Source organism: Pinus tabuliformis, chromosome Q (assembly GCF_031772625.1).
Source record: "Pinus tabuliformis cultivar Carrire ecotype Pingquan chromosome Q, CPIR1, whole genome shotgun sequence".
Classification (NCBI taxonomy): domain Eukaryota; kingdom Viridiplantae; phylum Streptophyta; class Pinopsida; order Pinales; family Pinaceae; genus Pinus; species Pinus tabuliformis.
The window spans coordinates 415,980,313-415,997,134 of NC_142296.1; positions in this window are offsets into that span (position 1 = coordinate 415,980,313).

A 16,822-nucleotide genomic window follows, 5' to 3' on the forward strand; every position below is an offset into this window, starting at 1 on the left:
AGATATATGGATATTATGCACAGGTTGCAGTAGAATACTGGTACAGGTATAGGTAATAGTACATGTATAGGTACAGACGATAGTATAGGTACATGTACAGATACATGTACATGTATAGGTAAAGGTATAGGTATAGGTAATGGTACATGTATAGGTACAGGTGTAGGTGCACAGGATGTGGACTATTGCCTTACAACAGATGGATTGGTTAGGTTCAGAGATAGGATATATGTGCTAGACAATAGTGAGCTCAAGAAGGTGATATTGAGGGAGTTTCATGTGAAACCATATTCAGGTCACCATGCTATCAGAAGACATTGAAAATAGTGAAGAGATTTTATAATTGGTCGAATATGAAGAGGGATGTCATAGAGTTTATAGCTAGGTGTTTTGATTATCAGTGTGTGAAGGCAAAGTGTAAACATCCAGGTGGACTTCTACCTTCGATTGAGATACCATAATGGAAATGGGAAGTCATTTCCATGGACTTTATCACAGGTTTTCCAAGGACAGTGAAACAACATGATTCCATCATGGTTGTTGTGGACATGTTAACGAAGGTTGCACACTTCATTCCAGTGAAGTCTACATTCTCAGCTAGTGATGTAGCACATATATTCATCAGAGATGTGGTCAACCTGCATGGTGTTCCGAAGAAGATCATTTCAAACAGGGATGCAAAGTTCACTTCCAAGTTTTGGAAGGAGTTGTTTGCAGGTTTGAGCACAGAGTTGGTCGTCAGTACAACTTATCATCCACAAATTGATGGACAAACAGAGAGTGTCAACATGATATCGGAGGGCATGTTGAGGATGTATGTGATGCATCAACAACAGAAGTAGGAATAGTACCTTCCACTGGTAGAGTTTGCTTACAACAATGGGTATCAAGAATCCTTGAATATGAGTATGTTTGAGGCATTGTATGGGTGGAGTTGCAATACTCCCATCAGTTGGAGTGATCTTGTTAACAGCGTGTTGATCAGTCTGGACATCTTGGCAGACATGGAACATGAAATGCGAGTTATAAAGAAAAAATATAAAGGAAACACAGGATAGGCAGAAGAGCTATGTAGATCAAAACAGGTTGTTTAAGGAGTCTCGAGTTGCGGAACAAGTGTACTTTCACATCAAACTGAAGAAGAGTTCTTTACGGATTGGATCAGGTGCCAAGATGGCACCACGGTTTTGTGGACCCTTTAGTATTGTTGAGAGGATTGGGATAGTAGCCTATCGACTTGCACTGCCTCCGACAATGAAAGGCCATGATGTTTTCCATGTGTCATTGCTTAAGAAGTATGTTAGAGATGTTGATCATGTGATTGACTGGTCTATATTGCAGTTGGAACCAGATGGAGAATTCCAGCCGGAGCCTCAGTGTATATTGCAGAAAAAGGTGCTCATGCTCTAAAACTGAGAAATAGAGAAGGTTGAGGTGAAATGGAAGCGCTTTGGGCCTGATAAAGCTACATGGGAGATGGCGGATTAGATACAGGCTATGTATCCTTCCTTGTTTGTTGGTTGAGGCAAAGCAGTTTTGTTATGGTGTTTTGGTATATGTCTTGGTATATGATTTGGTATATGTTTTGGTGATGTTTGGTGTATGTACATATGTATGTGGTTGTAAATACCGCCATGAGTTATGTTATAAAGCTCCAATAAGTGGGATGGCTGTGATGTCATTATGATGTTATTTTTGTTATGTTTTCATGTTGGTTGCTTCTCAGCAGGTTGATCATTGTAAATACTACATCGAGCTAAGTTTTAAAGCTCCATCGATTGTATATTTTTCTTACAACAGTTTTGTGGTTATTGGCGATGTTGAACACCGAGGACGGTGTTCCCCTAAGGGGGAGGGTTATGTAACAACCCTGTTGAAATTTCAATGTAATAAAAGTTAATAAAGAAAAAATAATAATCACAGTTGATGGTACACTTATTCCAAGATGAATGTTGGGCAAAATCCTAATGATGGGGATCACTTGTGATTGATTAATGGCTAAGGAAATTGGCAAAGGAAATGGATAAGGATTTGGAAAGGAAAAATGGCATTTTTGGCACGTTTATTTATGAAAATAATGGAAATTAGGAGAAAAGGGAGGTGAAAGGTCACAGGTTTCATGTGAGGAGGAAAATGAAGGAAAATAATGGAAAATGAAGAAAATAGAGGCCTCATTCATAAAAAGAATTCTAAGGATCAGTTGGTAAGCTTTTGTCAGTTCATTTTTGGAGCTCTCTCATTATTCTCTCTCTCTCTCTCATACTCTTGGATACTTAGAGTTTTCTTGGAGCACTCTTGGAGGGTGTGGCATACTTGGATTTTTAGAGCAAGAAGGCGAAAGAAGAGTAAGAATGTGCAAGAGGACATCGGGATCAACGACTACAACATTTTTGCTTGCAGGTACTGAGTTGCGTGTATGTTTTCCTCAATAGTTTTGGCATGCATGGCATATGCATGTGGATTAGTGGTCATGATTTGTCACTGGCATGAAGGATTGCTTGGATTGATAGTGGATTGCCTAGCCTTTCCATTTCTTGGATAGCCATGGAGATTGTGGGTTTATTTCCTTGTTTTGTTTTGGTTGTTTTGTCATGTTTTCTTAGCTTGGTTGAGTTATTAGTTCCTCGAAGCCCTGTAACAACTTGGGTTGAGTTACTAGTCCTAGAAGCATTGGTTGGACAAACACTCCGGAAGCCCTTGGTGGGTTGAGTTACTAGTCCTAGAAGCCCTGGTTGGACAAACGCTCTAGAAGTCCGATGACAACAGTGGGTTGAGATACTAGTCCTGGAAGCCTTGGTTGGAACAACCACTCTGGAAAACTTGGTTGGCTTGGATAGAGACCAATTTGATGATGGTTTTGTGATGTCTGACCGTGAGGTGGAATCACTGTTTGATGGGTTGAGGTTGATGGACTTTGGAAGCCCTGGACGATTTTGGATTGATGTGTTCTATGAACTCCCACATTCATGCTTGGAATATGGCACGCGGGTGAATGGATGAAGAGAGATTTGGCTTAGCCATTCTATGGTCGGGTGGAATGTGGAAGTCCCATCTCGAGTTCAGATTTTACATCATCAATATGAGGTTATTTCTTCTTATATTTCCGTGAGTATTATACTGTTTATATGTGGATCATATGGCTGTGATTTCATTAGTATTTATGTTCCCATTGTGCTATTATATATATGTTTTATGATAGTAGCTATGCATGGCTCTCATCATGCTTTTATTTGTAAACGAATGAAAAATGTATCTATGACCCAATGGATGAAATGGCAGTTGATGTGTTGAGGCATCAATGCTTCTTAGTGATTCTCAGCTAAGTACGAGACCCCTATGCTCAAATCTGTTATTTATGCCTGTAGATTACATATTCGTGATATGTTTGATGAAACTCCTATCATGGATAATGGGGGTCTAGTCAAGGTGTCATTCAAGTGGTTGCATTTATACTGTTATTTCCTTCTTATGTTATTTTTATGAAGATGTTATTCAATTATGGCAGTGACCTGGGCTTTGGGCCTAAAAAATTGGCTCAAATCCCGGGGATGATAGCACAACATTGTGCAAAATAGTCCCTGGACGCTGGCTTGCAGGCCTGTGAGAGCATCCAAATGTCCCTCAATGTTGGCATGCCAATAGCATGAGTGCTTCTAGAGGTCAAGTGGTCCAAAATCTCAGTGGGACCCAAGGGCTGGTTGGCAGAGAGGTTGGATTGGTTCATGAGGGTCCTAATGCTGATGTTGTATTTTTGTATGGTGTGTTTCCATCAATTCCACTTCCTTAACGTGACTTAGGAGGTCGAATCATATCATAGTGGCCTCTCGTCGTATGTCTACCCCATTTGGCCAGTAGCGTGGGTAGATGTGGGAGGAGGGTGTTACACCAGAGGCATGCAATGCCACCTAGGGAGTCTGAGAGAGGTGGATTTATATCATAGGGAGGAGTGGGAGGGGAGCAAAAATGTTGGGTGTGTGTTATATTATTTCCACGACTAGCGTTGTATGTTGCACCAGGTGCATTGGGGGGAGGGGGGGTGTGGGCGGTAACCCCCCCTGTCGAGGGGTTTGCAGGGGGGTCGTAGCCCCCCAACACGGGGTCCGGGGCAGCACCCTGGGAAATTCTTTTTATGCGGACCCAAGGATGGGGGGCAGACCCATAGATGGTGAGTGAACCTACCCATGGTTTTGTGCATGGGTTTTGAACATGGTTTTGGGCATGATGGTTTTCTGCCCATGGTATTTTCTAGATCCAATCAAGGGAACTATGGTTATGTTCTAATCCAGGGTTATGGATTGGGATTTATGAATGCTTCGACATGCATGCATATATATCTATTGTAACATTGAAAGGAAAATAATGAAATATCAATCTAATAGTCCTAGTTTTGGGATCCATGGGAAAATAAATGTGTATATTTGTTTTATGTTCTTGCCATAGTTTATTTTATGTTTTAAGAATTCGTTTGCAAGTAATTTATGTACAAGGTTAAAACCTACACAAAGATCATGGGGCTTGAACTATACATGCAACATAAAAGAGTATACTGATGAGGCTTTCAATTATGGGGACATACCTTTAGAAAATTATAGGAAGTAGAAATGAATTCCACATTAACAACTAAGGAATACCTGAGAGCATGGAGAAAGATGAGATGCCCGAGGAGACTCTTATGAAAGTGAATCAAGGAGCCAATTGTACTACCACAAATAGGATTGAGGGGAATTGTGGCTTATTGAGCTAGTAGAGAGACCTACAATGCAATAAATAATCCAATTTCATTGCCACAAACAAGAATTAAAGAGAATTGTGGTTTCCCAAGCCAACTTAGAGACTCGTGATGCACCAAAGAATCCAATTGCACTGCCACGACCAAGATTGAAGAGAATTTTGTGTTCCCAAGCCAACAAAGAGACTCGCAATGCACCAAAGGTAATGGAACTGCTCAATTCACCTCCCATAGAACAATATAAGCTCCACTCTCCACTAGATGTGTAGATGCCAAAACATTTAACCTGAATATTTCCCAATTTATGCAGATGACACAATCATCTTCAAGAGCCACCACCCAGTTTAGAGGATTCACTAGACAATATTGTAGATTCAACAACCATGGAGGGCTATGAAGATACGACCAGATGCATCCCGTAGATTCAAACCCACAACATGAGAACCCACATGTAGAAATGATCCTTTCACCATTAAAATCCATAATAACCCACCTCCTTAGAACCATTAATTCTCTACGTGTGTGATCTGTTCAATGGTTATAATAATGTTCAATTACAACTCTTAACACATGCGAGGGAATTGGGAAAAATTCCTTTGCATGGCTTGAATCTCACAAAAATTCATGCCACACCATATAATATGCCATCCATATAAATCACGAGCTATATAGTTTTTTTCAGTGCATGGGAGTTGGGGGGGGGGGATTTGGATAGGGGCTTTGTTGTTGTTTTTTTTGTTTTTCATAAAGCTATCATAGGGGCTCGAATAAAATTCATATAGGCTAAGGGAGAAGGGGATATATTCATGGGATGTTTGTCCATCCAGGCAAATCATTGATGTCAGTATAAATCATTTTTAAAAGTCATGCAAGATTACCTTGTTTATCAGCTTCCATATTTTGAGATCTTAGGATATGAAAAAAGGACTTAAGGTGAAAATGATCCAAAGCACCTAGAATTTTGTGAAGAATAAGTTTAAGATGATTGTCCTTGGGAAATGAGCCTTTATATAAATATTGTATGGTGAGGAGAGAGTCTCTCAATATTACAATATTGGTGATTTCCTTATCTTTGACCAAGTTTAGCCCAAGCAAGAGGCCATATATTTAAGCTTGGTTATTGGTCCTCTTTCCTAGCCCCTAGGAGTACTTAATTACTTATTTTCTGTTGAGATTAAGGATAACCCTCCCCCTCCTACAACCCCTATAATTTTTACTTGAAGTTATTAAGCACATATTAAATAAATTAAAATTTACGGTACTAGTAAATATTAGAATAAAACAATTTTAATATTTTCACAAGATCTTATAAAATTATGGGATATAATAAAAGGTTATTGGTTAAAGGAAATTTTGTGGGGTTTTTTTTTTTGAAGATTTAAATAAAGGGTGGTTCAATTACTTGCTACTATAAACATTAGTAAACTAGTGAGGATAAGTCAAATATAACTAAACATGTTATGATAAACTTCATCTTAAAACAATCTACTCAAATCAATTGAGTTAGCTTAATGGACTTGTATATATTTATATATACATTGTAAGCAATTAACTCCATCAATTGTTGTTAATGTTTTTGGGCAATTGGCTAATTTCATATTCAAAGGTAACCAATTTGAATCCCCTAAATAAGACACACTAATTTATGTTAACAAGTTTACTAGAGATACCAGTTATTGAGAAACCATCCCTTGAGTTTCTTTATAAAACTTTGCTTGAAATGTGTGTGTGTGTATATATATATATATATGATATTTTGTTTCAAATTTGCTTTAATTTATAGATTAAAAAACAAATTAAAAATATTAATAATAGTTACATATGCAGAGTTCTTAGCTAAATAATTTATATGAAGAAAAAATAACAACATTTACATATAAACTTTATGATATCATAAAAAAAATATCCCACTTGGTTTTAAAAAAAACAATAGAAGCTATCTCAAAAGATTACATAGAGACGATTGTAAGACATCTTAATAAAATGTCATCCAATATTCAATGTTTGATACTTGAAATGTAGGGTGGCAAGTGTAGGAAGGGATAACATGATCATTAAAGGGCCAATATGATCATCTTTTCATGGAATTTGGGCATTTCCTATAATAACACAATAGAATCCTATGCATTATTTCAAGGCATTGCATGGCTCAATGCATGGTGATTGCGTCATATATTAAGGGGAATTATGAGAAATTACCTAAGTCTCCTTTTCATCTTCCCAAACTCATGAACTTACATGTTTATGTATTTCTATATGCTTTCTACTCCTATCATTGTGGGACTATGGATTATTGGTATGCATTATGTCTAGTAAGTTTCTAGTATGTGGGTAGTCATAAAACCCTAGTGAGGTATGCTTATTTTTTTATGGTAGTATGTTTGCTTGGTTTAATTTTTTTGAGCATTGATTAATGCCCTCCCTTATCATCTTCCAAACTAGGGGAGTCTTTATTAGTTGAATTTGAATATTTCAATGGGCTCTCTATTAATGTTTCACTATTATATTATGGGTGTTTCTCTATCTATTGGACTTAATTAAATTAGAAATTTACTAGATTTTTGTCTTTGGAAAGCCATGTTATTTTTACAAATGGAAGATACAACACCCTTTCTATGTTTTGGGGCTAGAGGGTATTGTATTTTGAGTACACGCTGAGTTCTATTGGTTTCTCTAGTCATTATTTGGGTAGGATTCCTTCTCTACACTTTGTGGATTTTTCTAGCACACTTCAATATGGAGTATTGGTACATTTTTTGATCCATTCATTGGAATGAAGAGATATGTACAGAATTTGTGCAACTTAGTGATCATATCACTTTCGGGTGGTAAGAATTCTTTCTTGTCACCAACTTATTATGGATTACAATGAATTGAAGGATATCAAGAAGGTATTACAAAATTGTGTAGATCATTCAACCAAATATAACATCAATCTTTTTAGATACTACCAAAATTCATGAAAATGGATAATAGATAATCACTCACGTTGCAACAATTATGAACACTTGTGTCCAACAAAAGAGGGAAACAATTATCTTAGAGGTTGAATGTAATATGATTTATATTATGGTAATTAATATGAGCAAGGGAGACTAATTTGGGGCCCCAAATCAAGTGTACTTTGTAAATTCACACTATGGAGGACCATAAGAAGATGAAACTATGCATAACCTTGTGGACAATAGGGAAATAGAAAAACTAGGCTTGTAGCTAGTCAAAGCAACAATGGAAGAAGCATCTACTTGACATGCATTTGCTTAAGTACTCATGTCTTTTAAAGTTTTAACAATACTAGATGCATTATGTAGAATCCATGGCACTTGTAACCATTGGGAAAAATTTTCTTTGTATATAATTAGGCTTTGTTACAAGCTAGTAAATAATATGGTACTTAGTTATTGTATGTTGGTTTTGAAACATGCCTAGTTGTAAGTGCTTTTCAACTTTGTTTCAATATTTTATTATTAATATATATTATCCTGGTCATGGTTAAAAAAAATGTTTGATACTTTAAATGGTCAAATGGTAATTCAACAATGTAATAGGTTTTTGAGGATTATTTCCGTCAAATAATATGTTCCTTCAAGCACATTGGTACACATTCCTTTTAAAAGGCTAGGATAGTAAGATCATATCTATGTACAAAGAGGGTAATATACATAACAAGAGAAACTATAGAACCATTATAGTAAGTAGCATCTTTACCACATATTTGATAATTTCATTTTAAAAAATGATGAATAAATTGAGAGAGAAAAAATAAAATCAAGGTTGTTTCTTAAATGAGTTATGAGCCTAAGAACTCTACTCTTGACCATTTTGTAACCTTGGAATTGTTATGAAGGAAGTAGAAGAGAAAGGTGTTGCATGTTAATTTTTCTTTAGTAATTTTTTTAAAGGTTTAATACATTCTTTCAAAATACAAATTTAGGGAAGAATGGAGAAAATATAGACTTTGATTAATTGAATAGAAGGTAAGATGATACTTTATATAACTATGAACTTAAATTATATAGAATTATATTACACAAATCTACTATATAAATTACAATATATAACACTCTTTTCATGTTCAATATTTGAAGGCCATAAACTTCTCATGGGGGCTTCACTCAATGAACCTCTAACATATCATGTGCGTTCAGGTCATACTAAACAATACCCTTAATTTGATTACATATTGGAAAATACCTCTAAAAATCACATTATTTAATCATGCTACAAATACGAACCCAATACACCTTACCAATTTAAGAAACCCCTAATTTCACGAGATATTGTTGGTGTCCATTTTTTCATTAACATTTATTATACCCTTTTATATTTTTTCCTTAATTTTGAGCTCCATTTTTTATATTTTCCAATATAAAAGCCCTTTACCACTATTATATGCTCAATATATAATGTCATTTTATGTCATTTTTTCCTCAATATATACCTCCAATATAAACGCACGTGGTATGGTATTTCTTCCCTAGTGAAACCTCGTGAAACTTCTCATATCTAAATTCTTTTCTTTTAATCATGCTCATCCATCTGGAACACTCCCTTCTAGTACTAATTTTCTCCTTGCCTTTGATAGCATGGGAAAAACATTTAACAATAATATTCAAGTTTGAGCTTATTTAGTAAACAATTATGCTTCACGACTATATTCGGATTTTTCTTACCACTATGGTAAAGGTGACATAGGAGGACATATTAACCACACGTAAGTGGTTATTTCTGGTAATATGATGCTCATTTCCCTTTTCCAATTCTTTGGTATTTTGGAAACAAAAAAAAATATCTTTCTTTTGGTTTTAAACAATGCCAAATAACAAAACTTCCACTCTACATTTTTTTTTTTGGAAGAGGGATTTTCGAATGAAAAAATGCCTTCCCTTTTGGGCTGAATAATGCCGAATATAATATGCTGACAAACTATTTAACAAAACTCACACACTATATTTATTTTTAAAAGAGATATTTCAAATTTTTGTGAAGCATGTGAGGACTCTCACTTTGGAAGTGGCAACTGGAGATTTAATTGATGCTAAAAGAAACATATTTATATCACGGTGGGGATTCATAGTAAGAGCCTAGATGATCATTATCAATTTCATGAATGTAACATTAGAAATAGATCCACTTTTCACTTATACTTTATTTACTTTCACTGAGGCACTAAGAACAACGAAAAATCTCGTTTATTCTTATTCCAAAAATTTTCACAGTGGTGTTGATAACTAAAATGGATCATGTTCAATATTAAGGAAATCACATTGTTAAGGCCCCAATTAGACTCTTTTCTGTTTAGGATAGTGATTTTGATTGGTTATGGGCCCAGTTTCCACTTGAAATATTTGATCCAAAAATGGAGAATTTCATTGAAGCTCTTCTATCTCTTCACTGTAGTCCTCTGCTATTGTGCAGAAAATAAAATAAACTAATCTATCTCTATCGTGTTATCACTTAGATAAAAACCTAGTTGTGGGGAAAAATCTAAGGTAACCTCTAAGCACTTTGGGATTGAAGTTGTCCCCTCAATCCAAAGGGGGATCTCTCCTCAAACTCAACTACCCTAGGTCACAATGGTAGCAGGTCTGTTAAACGCTCTATGGCCAGATTAATGTAAAATTTGTTGGTGTGGTTGGAATATGGGGAAAAAGAAACACCATTGGGTGATGGAGTCTATTTTGGCTTAATGTAAGATCACACTAAAACAATCAACAAAGGAAAGGTAGTTGAGCAATTATGAATCATTAATTTGTTGTAATGAAAGGAAAAATATGAGAGGAACAATCCACTGAGAAGGAGCATCAAATAGATGAATTCCAAAACCAGCTTCAGAAAGAAAAATGCAAAAAATCGAATCTACAAATAGAGCATTGCAATGAACGAATTCTTTTTATGTTCTTTAATTCAATCATTAGAAGATGATACATCATGGCAAGAAAAAACACATCAAACTGGAGAAAAAAAATTTAGAACACCCAACACATGAATCTTTGCTGTAGCTTCAGGGTTTCTTCATTAAAATATTCCAAAAAACAAAGTGCAATAGTTTTTTCAACCCAAAACCAAACCCATATTACATTACATAGCCTTTATTAAATAATAAAAATAATATTCCAAACTGTTTCTATCTTTCTGGAAGCAAAATATAATCATAAATTAAAATTAAACTAAATCTAGAATTGGTTGCAAAAAAGTCTCGAATGCTGGAGTTGATCCTTCACCAAAATTGTGCATTTAAATACTAAGGTGATGCCTAAGGATGTGGATATGATTTCCATCTATTGATTTAATGCCCAAGTCAAACATGATGAGGTGGCTCTCCAACTGAAAGTAGATTACGTGTTTTTCTAAATATAGGAAAAAATAATCCTCCATTCGACTATCTACAAATGTGACACGTTTGTAAAAAATGAGAGAGGTTTTTGTTAATGGGTATGTTTTAGACAAAATACTCTTTCCGATTTGGAAATTTATTTTTCAACTTCTCGAAAACTGTGCCCAAAGTTGATGACTAAAACAGGAAATTTTTTAATATTTAAATCTAGAAAAATGGGCTGCAAATATTACTTTGAATCTTCCAAATAATGACACCTGTGTAAAAAAATGGGAGAGGTTATTTTAAATGGTTCCAATTCCAACAAAAACCTCTTTTTTTTCTTTCAAAAATTCATTTCCAACTATTCGGAAACCGCATCTAAATTTACTGCCTTTTACAGGAAAAATCATAGTAAAACTGAGTTTTGTACTGACATTTGATTTTTCAGAGCCACCCGTTAATCGTAATGGAACTTTGTACAAATTTTCCTCCCGTAATATGAATTACCACTCCCTCAGTGCTTTTATTTATAAAAAAAAATAAATTTTACAATTGGTGCTGATAATCTTGTTGTCAACGTTTTTATTTAACAGATTGTAATTAGTGCTGGCAATCCCATTGCCAATGCTAATTTTTTTTCTCTCTCTTTTTGAAAGTAAACTGTGATAAAAACTAGCTCCACGAGGATGTTGTCAATCATAGATGGCATCAAAAACCCCTATAGATCCTATGCCTGATCCATTGGGATATGGAGGCAACTCAACAATTGCAACCTTTGATCTGTACAACCAAGCCTTTGCAACCAAAAACCAAATTGTTGTACACTGCAAACTGAAAAATAAGACTATCAAACTGAAAATTAAGTGCTGAAAACTATCATTCCTGAAATATGAAAACACACACTCCTAAAATGGATGCTCAAAATGTTGATCTTATCCATCACACCTACCTACTCTAAGTGTTGAATAACTTCCAAATCAGGTGAAATAAAAAACCCAATGCAACCATGCAAGCCACTGGCTTAACGACTAGACTTTGTTTTCACTATTCTGAAAATAGAAAAACTTGGAAAATAACAACTTAAACTCTAGTTGAAACAAAAACCCATGGTCCACAGACAACATAAAATTTGCCTACACTGATGTTTCAAGTAGACTAGTAAAATAATCTTCAAGAACATAAAAACCTGCTCTTTCTTGATAACCCAAAAGAAAAGGATATTCCTCATTTATAACTGCTCCTTGTTTTATGTTTTGAAGTTCAAGATCATTCTCAAACGAAAAAACAATAATCTATTCATTCTTATTATCATGGGAGAGAAAATTTGTCTTTCCTTGAATTTTTTTAAATATAACAAACCTCTCATATATAACAAGATTGTATAAGAGTGACTCTTCATGTGATTCAATTATAATGTCATCTAGATTTTCAAGAATTTCAGAAATTTTCACTTGAAAAGATGTAAAACCCTGAATACTTTCCACATTTTCCAATGAATCTAAAACAACCTGTTCTTCCATGAGTAATTTAGAAGATAAGAGAATTGCAAAAAAAACTGATTAAATATTATAAAATTTCTCTTGGTCACCTAAGATCTCACAAGACTATTGAATATCTTCATTTTCAGCTATGGGAGAAATTAGGACTTGCTGAAAATTTTGCTGAATATTATGGCAGCTAGCTTCTAATATTTCCTCTTGATGTTGAAAATGGTTTTCATGAAGGGCTTCTAAAATTTCATCATTCATAAGCACTTCATCTTCATATATATTTTCCAATAGTTGAATGAAATTCTCAAAATGATCACAACAATTTTGAATCAGCAACAAAGATGAATAAGATTTTTTATAATTAAAAAAAAACTCTGTAGGAAAATCCTTTAAAGAGTATAAACTACCAGTTGATAATTTTTCATACCATGATCATGCCTTTCCCTCCAAAGTAGCCATGAACATCTTCATCAAGGAATCTTCATGCAACTTCACTCCAAAATTTCATATGTGAATTTGAAATCTAATCAAATGAAGAGAAACATCATCATCATCATCATCCTAGCCTTTAAATCTTGGCATATATGTTTGCCAATCTAAGTAAGGAATATGATTTTGAAAACCAAAAATGTGAGAGCGATTCATTGGAGCAAATGTTGAACATTTGTGATCCATCTAGAATAAGTGGATTCACCAAGAAAATCTTCAGGCTAGTGAGTGTTTGGACAATGGAGTCACCATGAAAATTATGAACTCTGGATTGTTTGACAATGGAGTCGCCAGGTGAATGAAACACAACTTGCTTATGTCTGGAAACTATTCACCATCAGCAATTAGATCTAGAACTTGTCGTTCTCACATGGAAAATTTCACCTTCGATCCTTGACAAGGGAACCAAAATGTTATCACTTAGAGAAAACCCTGGCTGTGGGGAAAAACTAAGGTAACCTCTAACCACTTTGGGATTGAAGTTGGCTCCTCAATCCAGATGGGTATTTATCCTCAAATTCAACTACCCTGGGTCACAATGGTAGTGGTTATGTTAAATGCTCTATGGCCAGATTAATGTAAAATTCGCTTGTGTGGTTGGAATACGGGGAAAAAGAAACACCATGGGGGGCGATGTAGTCTATTTTGGCTTAATGTTAGATGACACTAAAACAATCAAGAAAGGAAAAGTAGTTGAGCAATTATGAATCATTAGTTTATTGTAATGAAAGGAAGAATATGAGAGGAACAATCCACTGAGAAGGAACACCAAATAGATGAATTCCAAAACGAGATTTAGAAAGAAGAATAAAAACAATTGAAGATGATACATCATGGCAAGAAGAAACACATCACACTGGAGGAAAAAAAATCAGAACACCCAACACAAGAATCTTTGTTGTAGCTTCAGGCTTTCTTCATTAAAATATTCCAAAATACAAAGTGAAATAGATTTTTCAACCCAACACTGAACCCCTGTTACATAACATAACTTTCTTAAATAATAAAAACAATATTCCAAATTGTTTCTATATTTTTGGAAACAAAATTAAATAATAAATTAAAATTAAACTAAATATAGAATTAGTTGCAAAAAAGTCTTGAATGTTGGAGTTGATCCTTCACCAAAATTGTGCATTTGAATCCTAAGGTGCTGCCTGAGGATGTGGATCTAATTTTCATTTGTCGATTTAATTCCCAAGTCGAATTTGATGAGGTGGCTCTCCAACTGAAAGTAGATTAGGCGTTTTTATAAACTTAATAATTTTGGTGAATTCCTGAAAAGTAGGCTTCAAATATCCATTCGAATCTCTCAAACCGTGACATCTGTGTAAAAAATGAGAGATTTTTTTGTCAATGGGTCCATTTTCGACAAAATCCTCTTTCATATTTGGAAAAATATTTTCCAAATTCTCAAAAATCGTGCCTAAAGTTGAGGACTAAAATAGGAAATGATTTAATATTTAAATATGGAAAAATGGTCTATAAATATTCCTTCGAATTTTCCAAATAATGACACCTGTTTAAAAACTGAGAGAGTTTTTTTAAATTGGTTTATTCCAAAACAAAACATATTTTTTTTTTTCAAAAATTTCTTTCCATATGTTCAGAAACACACTCAAATTTACTACCTTTCACAAGAAAAAACAAAGTAAAACAAAGTTTTTTGTTGACATTTGATTTGTGAGAGCCACCCATTAATTGTAATGGAACTTTGTGCAAAGTTTCCTCCGATAATATGATTTACCACTCCCTTGGTGCTTTGATTTATAAAAAAAATCAAATTTTACAGTTGCCATTGATAATCTAGCTGTCAACACTTTTATTTAACCATTTACAATTGGCGCTGACAATCCTGCCCAATTGTTTTCCTCTTTTTGAAAGTAAACTATGATAACATACCCTAAGCCTAACCTATCTCGATTAAGGAAAGGAATAGTCCTAGCCTCAATCAAGAGCAGAGATAAAATGGACTAGGATTGAACCTAAGGTTAATACGGGTTAACAAGTCATAGAAATAGTTCATATGTCCTATAGCAATTCAAGAATATATGCATATATGATTATCTGATAAACAATTATCATATCCTAGTATTGCATATACTTAGATTCAAATCACCATGATTGCATTCAAGATAAAATTGTATCTGCCATATTACATAAATAGTCCTCATAATATAATATTAATTAAAATCAAGACAAGTATGAAATTAAGTTGGTAAATAGTTAACAACTGAAACATACAAGCCTACTCGAGTGCAATATTCAATTTTGATTCAAAACTAACCAACTGTGTAAAGGTAGCTTTGCACCAGATTTAAATAAGCATAAATTAATACAAAATTAACAACAATGTTATGTTATGCAACTAGCTCACAAAATAGAAGAAGAAATAGATCAATGCCTTCAAAATTAGCCTCTTCGAGGGGGGAACCTCTTTTACGTTACACAAATGAATAATTCTTTGATGATACAAATGAAAATACCTCCTTTCTATATATAGGAGTCTAAGGGGTCACAATATAATCAGAGCCTACATAACAATAATATTGTAAGGGAACAACAATAACAATAGTGGGCTTCTATGGGGAATAATAATAACAGTATGGGGACTACATGAGAACAACAATACAATAAGGGGGTTGCACTAATAACAATAAGGGGCTATACTAGTAGTATAGGGACCTAACTTTCCCCTCTCCTTCAAAAAGTGTTGTCCTCAACACTTAAGTAGTTATGGATGCTTCTATATAAAGTTCTCATCCTCCCATGTGAAATCTTCAGTGGTTAAGTTCTTCCACTTGATGAGATACTATGAAATTGATCGATTTCGTAGTTGTTAGGTTCTTGTTTATGTGACTGCTTCAGGTTCCACTATGATTTTTCCTTCCTCATCAAGTTATGACAATATTGTTTGAACTGGGAGCTTGTCATCTATAACCTTCTTTAAGCATGAAACATGGAAAACTGGGTGCACTAGGGAAGATCAAGGAAGCTCCAATTTGTATGCCATAGTACCAATCTTTTGCAACACCTTGTAAGGACCATAATAATTTGGTGATAATTTATTATCCTTCTTAGATTTCTTGAGGGGCATTTCTTTATATGGTTACAGCCATAAAAATACCCAGTCGCCTACATCAAAACTTATTTCGTTGCGATGTTGATCTGCCTGTTGTTTCATTCGATTCTGTGCAAAAGTGGGGTTATCCTTTAAAAGTTGGAGAATTTGTTGTTGATGCTCGATGTGATCTTTCATTGCTTGAACCTTTTTCTTCTTGATATGTCCTTCTATCTTGAGAGCTTGAGGAGTGGTAATTCCTGCCAATGCATTAAAAGATATGGTCAGATTCATTTCTTCTTTCTCTGGGGTTGGTTCCTGGTGTATATCCTCTTCTTTCGATGTTTCTTGATCATTTTCTTGCTCCTCTTCACAATCTATGTAAAATAATTTCTTCTTAGCACACTTATGACGTTTAGTGTATTTTCTATCACAACTGTAACAAAGCCCTTTTGCTCTTTTTTCTTCTAATTTTTCTGTTTTCAACCTTGTAGATTGCGGGAGGCTAGGAGAAAAACCACTTCCATCTTTATAGTTATGAGTGGTCAACTTCCTTGTTGCCATAATTTTGCTTTCAATTTTTCTTGCCAACCTGAATGCCTTCTCCAATGAATCAAGTTCCCAAAGGCAAACCTCATGTTGGATGTTATCCTTTAAATTCCCTATGAAGACTTCAATCCTATGCTTTTATGGAATATCATTTACCCTTATATTCAATTTTTGGAAATCCTCAA